We start from the raw sequence: 8397 nt of genomic DNA on the forward strand, positions 1-8397 counted from the left end.
ACCAACCTGTACCTCCAAGTTTCTAACGGAGGACCTTGTTTCATTAATGAAACTGTGGGTGGTCTTAGTGAGGCTGGAGACTAGAATGGCTAAGTAAGAAAAGCTCTGCTTAGATATCTCCATATTCCTTTGAGAAGATGGGAATAGTGGTCTGTTATTGAACCTATTCTAGTTCCTACCACCTTGATTGAAACCTTGCTGAGGTTTCTGTTGATCCTTCCATGAGAGGTTAGGATGGTTCCTCCATGAAGGATTGTAAGTATTTCCATAGGGTTCTCCCATGTAATTCACCTCCTCCATGGTAGGTTGATCAGGATTATAAGCTTCTTCTTCAGGAGAAGCTCCCTGATTACTGCCAGCAGCAGTTTGCATCCCAGTCAGATGTTGAGAGATCATGTTGACCTATTGGGTCAGGATCTTATTCTGAGCCAAGATGGCATTCAGAGTCTCAACTTCATGAACTCCTTTCCTATGAGAGATTCCATGGTTTACAGGGTTTCTTTTAGAATTGTACATGAACTGGCTATTTACGACCATCTCAATGAGTTCTCTAGCTTCTGCAGGCCTTTTCTACAAATGGAGAGATCCACCTGCAGAGCTATCCAATGAGATTTTGGACATCTCAGACAAACCATCATAGAACACGCCTATGGTGGACCACTCTGAGAGCATGTCAGGAGGACATCTCTTGATCTGTTGCTTGTATCTTTCCCAAGCTTTATAGAGGGATTCACCTTCTCTCTGTCTAAAGGTTTAAACTTCCACTCTAATCTTGCTCATCCTTTGGGGAGGAAAGGACTTAGCAAGAAAATCATTAACTAGCTTTTCCCAAGAGTCGAGACTCTCTCTTGGTTGGGCATCCAACTAGAACTTAGCTCTGTCTCTTAGAGCAAAGGGAAAGAGCATAAGCTTGTAGACTTCAGGATTAACTCCATTAGTCTTTATAGTATCACAGATCTGTAAGAACTCTACTAAGAACTAATGTGGATCTTCCATTGGAAGTCCATGGAATTTGCAGTTCTGCTACAGAAAAGAAACTACCTGAGGCTTAAGCTCAAAATTGTTAGCTCCAATACCAGGTACAATAATGCTTCTGCCGTAAAAGTCAAAGGTAGGCATGGTGATGTCACCACTGACCTTTCCAGGATCCTCTTGTGGTTCGGCCATGTCCTCCAGTGCTTGTTCAAAACTTTCTGAAAGGTCTCTTCCGGAGTGCTGTGCTTTAGCTTACTGTAAATGCCTCCTCAAAGTCTTCTCAGGCTCATGATCCGGGGTCAAGAGGAGTTCCTTATTCCTGTTCCTGGTCATAAACAAGGAAAAAAGAAGAAAAGAAGAAGACTCTCTATGCTAATAGGTAAGAAGCTCCTCTTTAAAGTCAAAAGTAAATAAGGAAAAAGAAGACAGAAAAGAAATAAAAAGAAGTAAAAGAAAAATACCTTGGAAATAGTAGATAAGAGTAAATAAGAGAGGATGAAAGTTGAGAAGGAAGAATAGAGAGGTGGGTAGAATTGAATAATATAGATGTGAGAAGAAGAGCATTATAAATAGAAAGAGTAAATAAGAATTAAAATATTTTTATTTTTATTTATTTATTTAATTAAATTTCGAAAATTAGGTTATTAATTTAAAAAGAACTTAAAATTTAAATGTTAAATTTCGAAAATAGAAGAGAGAGAAGATGATGAAGAAGTTTTCAAAAATTAAGAAAGATGAGAGTTAGTTAGGTGGTTTTGAAAAAGAAGAGAGACAGAAGAAGATATTATTTTTGAAAATTAAGGAGGGAAGAGTTAGTTAGGAGATTTTGAAAAATAAGAGAGAGAAGATGAGATATTAATTAAGAAAATATTAAAATAAAAATAAAAGATAAGATAAGAAAAGATTTGAATTTCAAAAATAAGATAAGATAAGATATTAAAATGATTTGAAAGAATTTTAAAAAGATAAGATTTTGAAATTTGATTTTGAAAAATATATGATTTTAAAATTTAAAATTTGAAAAAGATAAGATAAGATTTTTAAATTTTGAAAAAGATATGATAAGTTTTGAAAAAGATAAGACTTTTTAAAAAGATTTTATTTTTATTTTTGAAAAATTTTGAATTTTGAAAACTTGACAACTAAGATATGATAGGACAAAACTTTAAAAATTGAAATCTGAATTTTTCTTGTTATTTTCGAAAATTATGGTTAGAATTATGTTAGAAAAGATATTTTTTTATTTTTGAAATTTATGATGAAAGAGAAAAATACACAAAGGACACAAGACTTAAAATTTTTAGATCTAGCACTCTTGATTTTCGAAAATTTTTGGAGGAAAACACAAAGGAATACCAAACTTAAAAATTTTAAGATGAAAACATAAAGAAGACTCAAGAACACTTTGAATACTAACTAAGAACACTTAGAACAAAATTTAAAGACTCAAAGAACTCAAGAACATAAAAAGAACACCAAACTTAAAATTTTTAGAAAACTAAAACATATATTTTTGAAAATTGCAAAGAAAAACAAAAGAAAACACCAAACTTAAAGACTTGACACAAGATTTAACCCAAAAAAATTCTAGAAAAAAAAGACTTCAAGAACACAAAAAATTCAACAAGAACAAGAACATAAGACTCAAACAAAGAACAAATATTAAACAAAGAAAAAAAAATATTTTTTGAAAAATTTTTAATGATTTTTAAAAATTGAAGAAGAAAGAAAAAAATAAAAATAAAAGACTCAAATCAAAGTTATACTCTTGCAAAAATCAAAGACTCAACAATAACATAAATTGAACAAAGAAAAGAAAAATATTTTTGAAAAATTTTTAATGATTTTCGAAAATTTTGAAGAAGAAAATAAAAGACTCAAAGACTCAATACCAAGAACAAAAGTTGAATAAAGAAAAGAAAAATATTTTTGAAAAATATTTTTGAAAAAGATTTTTCATTTTTTCGAAAAATAGGAAGAAGAAAATAAAAATAGAAAAGCTAGTAAAATTAAAAATTACCTGATCTAGGGAGCAAGACAATCCTTTAGTTTGTCCAAACTCAACAATCCCCGGCAATGGCGCCAAAAACTTGGTAACACGAAACCCCACACCTTCGTACTGTTGTACCAGTAAGTGCACTGGGTCGTCCAAGTAATACCTGAGCGAGTCAGGGTCGATCCCACGGAGATTGTGGTTTGAAGCAAGCTATGGTTATCTTGCAAGTCTTAATCAGGCGGAATCAGAAGGTTGTTGATTGTGAAAGAAATACCGAATTCTAATAAAGTTAAAAGGATAGGAATAGGAATAGAGTTGAGAGTTGGAGTTGCTTTGTCTTTCTGAATTAACTCTGGTACTACCGCTCTCCTTGTTTGTGAGTAATTTCTTCAATGGCAGGCTGTATGTGATTGACACTGGTTTGAGCAGCTGCCAATACTCCTCCGGATCTGAACCCCAGGTTTTGTGTGGATCCATCTCTACTTGAGGGTGAAGCATGTACAGTCTATTCTCCTTCATGATCCTACTCAAAATGCCACAGACAAGGTCAGATCTTCCGGATCAAAGAATGCTGTATCTTTGGGTTTTAGCCTCTACCACAGAGACCCTAATCTCCTTGGAAATTGGCTGAACTAATGTCTCGAGAAGTCCCCAATGAAGTCGTGGATTAGCCGTCTGAGAGATGTATATTCAAGCTGTTGGTCGTCCTTGTCCGGTGAAAGACGCATTCTGACCCAGGTAGACGCGGGTGGTTGTCAGGAACATTCATCTTAATGTGATGAACAGAGCTAATTGTTTAGATCATCCTATTCACCACGATGAACTACGAATATATATCTTAGAATTAATCAAACACGGATCGAAGAGAAATGGTAGTACTTTTATTAATTCATAGGACTCAGCAGGGCTCCTCCCCTCAACCTATGAGGTTTAGAGACTCATACTGATGTAAAAACACAATGATAAACGTGTATGATGGTGAAAAGTATCGAAGAAATTCTTTGATGTTATGTAGAATACATTTTAAATACTAAACAGATGACTAGTAATGGTAAAATAATCTATTTAGTGCAAAATTTACTTTTGGGGCCCAAATGGTGAGTGTTTGGGCGAGCTTTGATGAGATCCACGTGCTATGAGGTCTCTAGGCGTGGAACTCCAGCTAGGGGGTCCTCTTTGAGCGTTTGTACATTGGTCTCTGCTCTTTTGGGCACTGGATGCCTAGAAGGGGGCAGGAAGCTGGCGTTGGACACCAGTTTTGGGCCTTCTAATCCGAAGCAAAGTATGGACTATTATATATTACTGGAAAGCTCTGGAAGTCAAATTTCCATAGCCATTGAGTGCACTCCTTTTGGACTTCTGTAACCCTAGAAAATCTCTTCCGAATGCAGGCAGGTTAGATCCAGACAGCATCTACAGTGCTTTTTCTGTCTCTAAATCAGACTTCTGCTCCAGCTCCTCAATTTCAGCCAGAAAATACCTGAAATTTTACAAAAACACAAAAACTCGTAGTAGAATCCAAAAATGTGAATTTAACACTAAAAGCTATAAAAACTTAATAAAAACTAAATAAAAACTACTAAAAACTATATGAAAATGATGTCAAAAAGCATATAAAATATCCGTTCATCAGTGCACACACAAGCATGGCTTTCCAAGTTTTAAAGGCATATAAGCATTCTCTATTGAAAACAAATGGAGCTTCTTTAATTAATAAACTACTTAATGGTTTTGCAATTGAAAAATCTTTTATAAATATCCTATAAAAGCCTGCATGACCCAAGAAACCTCGAATTGCTTTTACATTCACTGGTGGTGGTAATATTTCAACCACCTCCACCATAGCTTTATCAACCTCTATGCCCTTAATTGAGATTCGGTGTCCAAGAACAATTCCTTCTGTGACTAAAAAATGGCACTTTTTTCCAGTTAAAAACTAGGCTTGTTTCTTGACATCTTTTCAAAACTAATGAAAATGGTGTAAATAAGTATTAAATGTGACACCAAAAATAGAAAAATCATCCATGAACATTTCTATAATATTTTTTACTATATCAAAAAAATGGAAAGCATGCACCTTTGAAAAATGGCTGGTTCGTTGCACAATCCGAAGGACATTCTCCGATAGGCAAAAACTCTATAGAGGCATGTGAATATGGTCTTTTCTTAATCAAGGGGGTCAACCACAATTTAGTTATACCCCGAGTACCGATCAAGAAAGAAATAGAATGCATGGCCAGCAAGCCTTTCCAACATTTGATTAATGAATGGGAGAGGAAAGTGGTATTTTCTTGTGGCTATGTTGAGTCTACGGTAGTCAATACACATTCTCCAACCGGTGACCATTCTTGTAGGGTTTAATTTACTTTTTCATAAGAGATTATCGTAATCTGATGGACATAATTCACTCCCCATATAAAAAATAATGACTCCCCTCTTTTGGCAAGCACACCAAAAATATCATCAAGTAACAACCCACTAGGAGTGGGATCGTATCCACAAAGATTGGTAGATTTGAGAAATTTTAATCAATGGGTGAATTAGTCAAGCTGAGCAATATAGATTGTGATTGCAGAATTGTAAACGAGCAGAAATGTAAATAACTCAAAAGTAAAAAGAAGCAGCTGAGTGCAGAAAAGTAAATGGCAAGAATGTAAAGTGCAGAAACAAAAATGACTTAATTGTAAATGGGGATGGGGAATAACATAATGTAAAGAAATCTATAAAGAATATGGAAGATGAGAATAGGGGAAATTCATTGAGATCAGGAGATGTTGTTCTCTTTGGATTAAATCCAGCTCATCTCATCTTCAATTATGCAACTCATTGACCTCTTGGCAATCATGATTGATTGAACCCAATCCCTTGGTGATTCAATCTCTCAGATCTTGATCAATAGCCGATTTCTTGGTCTAATTTCTCATGAAGAGAGATATGCTTGGTCCCTGATTATACCACACATCCTCATAGATCCAAGTAGTGGATGGATTATATGTCACCATATCCAATCACCAAAATCCAGATTCTACTCAAGTGTGAGAAGGGATTTCTAGCATGGTTTTATGTTTCCTTTTCCAAGGTTCCCATAAAACCCATTTTGCATTCAACCTCTTTCCCAAGATGATTGAACACTAACATTAAAATGAAATTCCTTCTAGCAAATCAAAGAGAAGATCAAGAGAAGAAGAAATTCACTATCATTAATCCATCAAGTACAACAGAGCTCCCTCTCTCAATGAGAGGGGAATTTAGCTACTCATAGCTTAAGAGAGAAGTACAAGAGATGGAAGAAGATGATGTGAAAAGTAAATCTAACTACCCTTTAACAAAACTACTACTCAACAAGCCCTTCTCAGTACTTCCAAGGTTTATTTATACTACTCCTAGCACTAGAATCAAGAAAAATACAAAAGAGAAAAGAAAATTACAGCTGGAGGGAAAGAGAAACTCCAAAAGCGTGACTTTCAGACTTGTCGTGTGAGTGGCATTTGAGTGGCATACCACGCCTAGCCACTAAGTTTGGCTAGGCACGCCACGCCCAGTCCTTCAAGTGACACACTCCATTCATCCAGCTCCCTGGCGTGCCATGCCTTCGAACCCAAGTGGCACGCCCAGGGTCTTTTTCATCCTTGGTTAGCCTGGTGTGTCACGCCTTCGAACCCAAGTGGCACGCCCAGGCCTTTTTAAAGCTTGGTTAGCCTGACGTGCCACGCCTTTGAGCCCAAGTGGCACGCCCAGGCCTTTTTCTTCTTCTTCTTCTCTTTGGAAAGTAGAACTAACGTGGCACGCCCAGGGTCTGGCGTGCCACGCCCCTTATGTGTGCTTGGTTCCTTGGTTGTCGTGCCACGCCTAGAACTCAAGTGGCACGCCCAGGCTGTTCCTTCTTGTTCTTCTTCCCTGGACAATTGAACCAGCGTGGCACACCCAGGGTCTGGCGTGCCATGCCTATTATGGTTGCTTCATCTTCCTCTCTAGATTTTACTACTGGTGTGCCACGCCCAGCAGTTAGCGTGCCACGCCCATAAAGACCCTTCTTCACGTCTCTGGAAAACATAACTGGTGTGCCACGCCCAGTGTATGGCGTGCCACGCCCATAGTGCATGCTTCTTTGCTCCAGTAGCTAGCGTGCCACGCCCAGCATTCAAGTGGCACGCCCAGACTTCTTCTCTTTGGTTGCTCTAGTTGGCGAGCCACGCCTTCGACCTCAAGTGGCACACCCAATCTTGGTGTTTGATCTTCTTTAGCATTGGCGTGCCACGCCTGGGACCAAAGTGGCACGCCCAAGTGAGTATGATCGCTGGCGTGCCACGCCTTCGACACCAAATGGCACGCCTAAGTGTTTGGGTCTTCACCTCTTCTCTGGAAACTTGAACTGGCGTGCCATGCCATGATGCTCAAGTGGCACGCCCACCTTAACGTGGCTCCTTTAATCTTGGTGTGCTACGCCTAGGTCTTCAACTGGCACGCCCAAGTGATGGGCTCGAGTTGGCGTGCCACGCCTTCGATACCAAGTGGCACGCCCAAGTGGTTGTCCCCTTCTGGATTGATGAACTGGCGTGCCACGCCCAGTGGTTCAAGTGGCACGCCCATGGTGTGTGATGGACTTGGTGTGCCACACCCAGCTTGGCGTGCCACGCCCCTTTTGTGGCCTTTAATATTGCTCTCTGGAAAATGATACTGGCGTGCCACGCCCAGCAGGTGGCGTGCCATGCCCTTGTTAAACTCAAACATTCCTTTCTGGAAATCATTACTGGCGTGTGACGCCCATCTCCTGGCGTGCCACGCCCTCATGCTTTCATGGTGTTTGTTCCAAGTGGCAAGCCAGTTTCACACGTCCAGCTTTATTTTGTTGTTTTCTTCCCTTTTTGTTGCTCTTTTCACCTGAAATTCAGCACAAACCCATTTCAAAGCAATGTGCCATAATATTCATCAATTAGGTCATGAATTGCAATGATCAAATAAGATTATGCTCTTTTGTGGTCCTTTTTAGCTAAGAAAAAAGGACAAATGATGCAAGTCATCACAATACCAAACTTAAGCTTTGCTTGTCCCAAGCAAATCAATGAGAGTCGTCTTTAATTAGATTGAAACTTGAACTTAGAGAGTTACATTAATTACCAAAGATAAGACTAAGTGTTAACTCATGCATGAATCTTATTGAGTTAATGTCATAATGGACTCCTAGGCTCTTGAGGATTCTTCCAAGTATTTGCCTTAGGGCCCCTTTCCATTGTTTGTCACCTTGAAGTAGCAGGAATTGTTTCTTTTTCTTTGATTGTTCTTTTCTTTCTCACTTTTCCTTTCAATTGACCACGACTCTAAATTTTTTGTCTCAAGACGACCCTTTAGTTAGGCTTTCAATTAGCACTCCCAAACCAGTTGGTTTTAGGGTACTGGGTGTTGAAATACCTCTAAGAATTTACTTG

General features: G+C 38.2%; 1 non-coding gene across 1 annotated transcript; it reads left to right on the forward strand.

Moving 5' to 3' along the window:
- Positions 1-667: 667 nt before the first annotated feature.
- On the forward strand, positions 668-774 carry LOC112725147 (small nucleolar RNA R71). Its single transcript, XR_003164272.1, has one exon. It is a non-coding gene; the product is annotated as a small nucleolar RNA R71 (small nucleolar RNA).
- The last annotated feature ends 7623 nt before the right edge of the window (positions 775-8397 follow it).

The sequence above is a fragment of the Arachis hypogaea genome, chromosome 11, assembly GCF_003086295.3.
Source record: "Arachis hypogaea cultivar Tifrunner chromosome 11, arahy.Tifrunner.gnm2.J5K5, whole genome shotgun sequence".
NCBI lineage: Eukaryota > Viridiplantae > Streptophyta > Magnoliopsida > Fabales > Fabaceae > Arachis > Arachis hypogaea.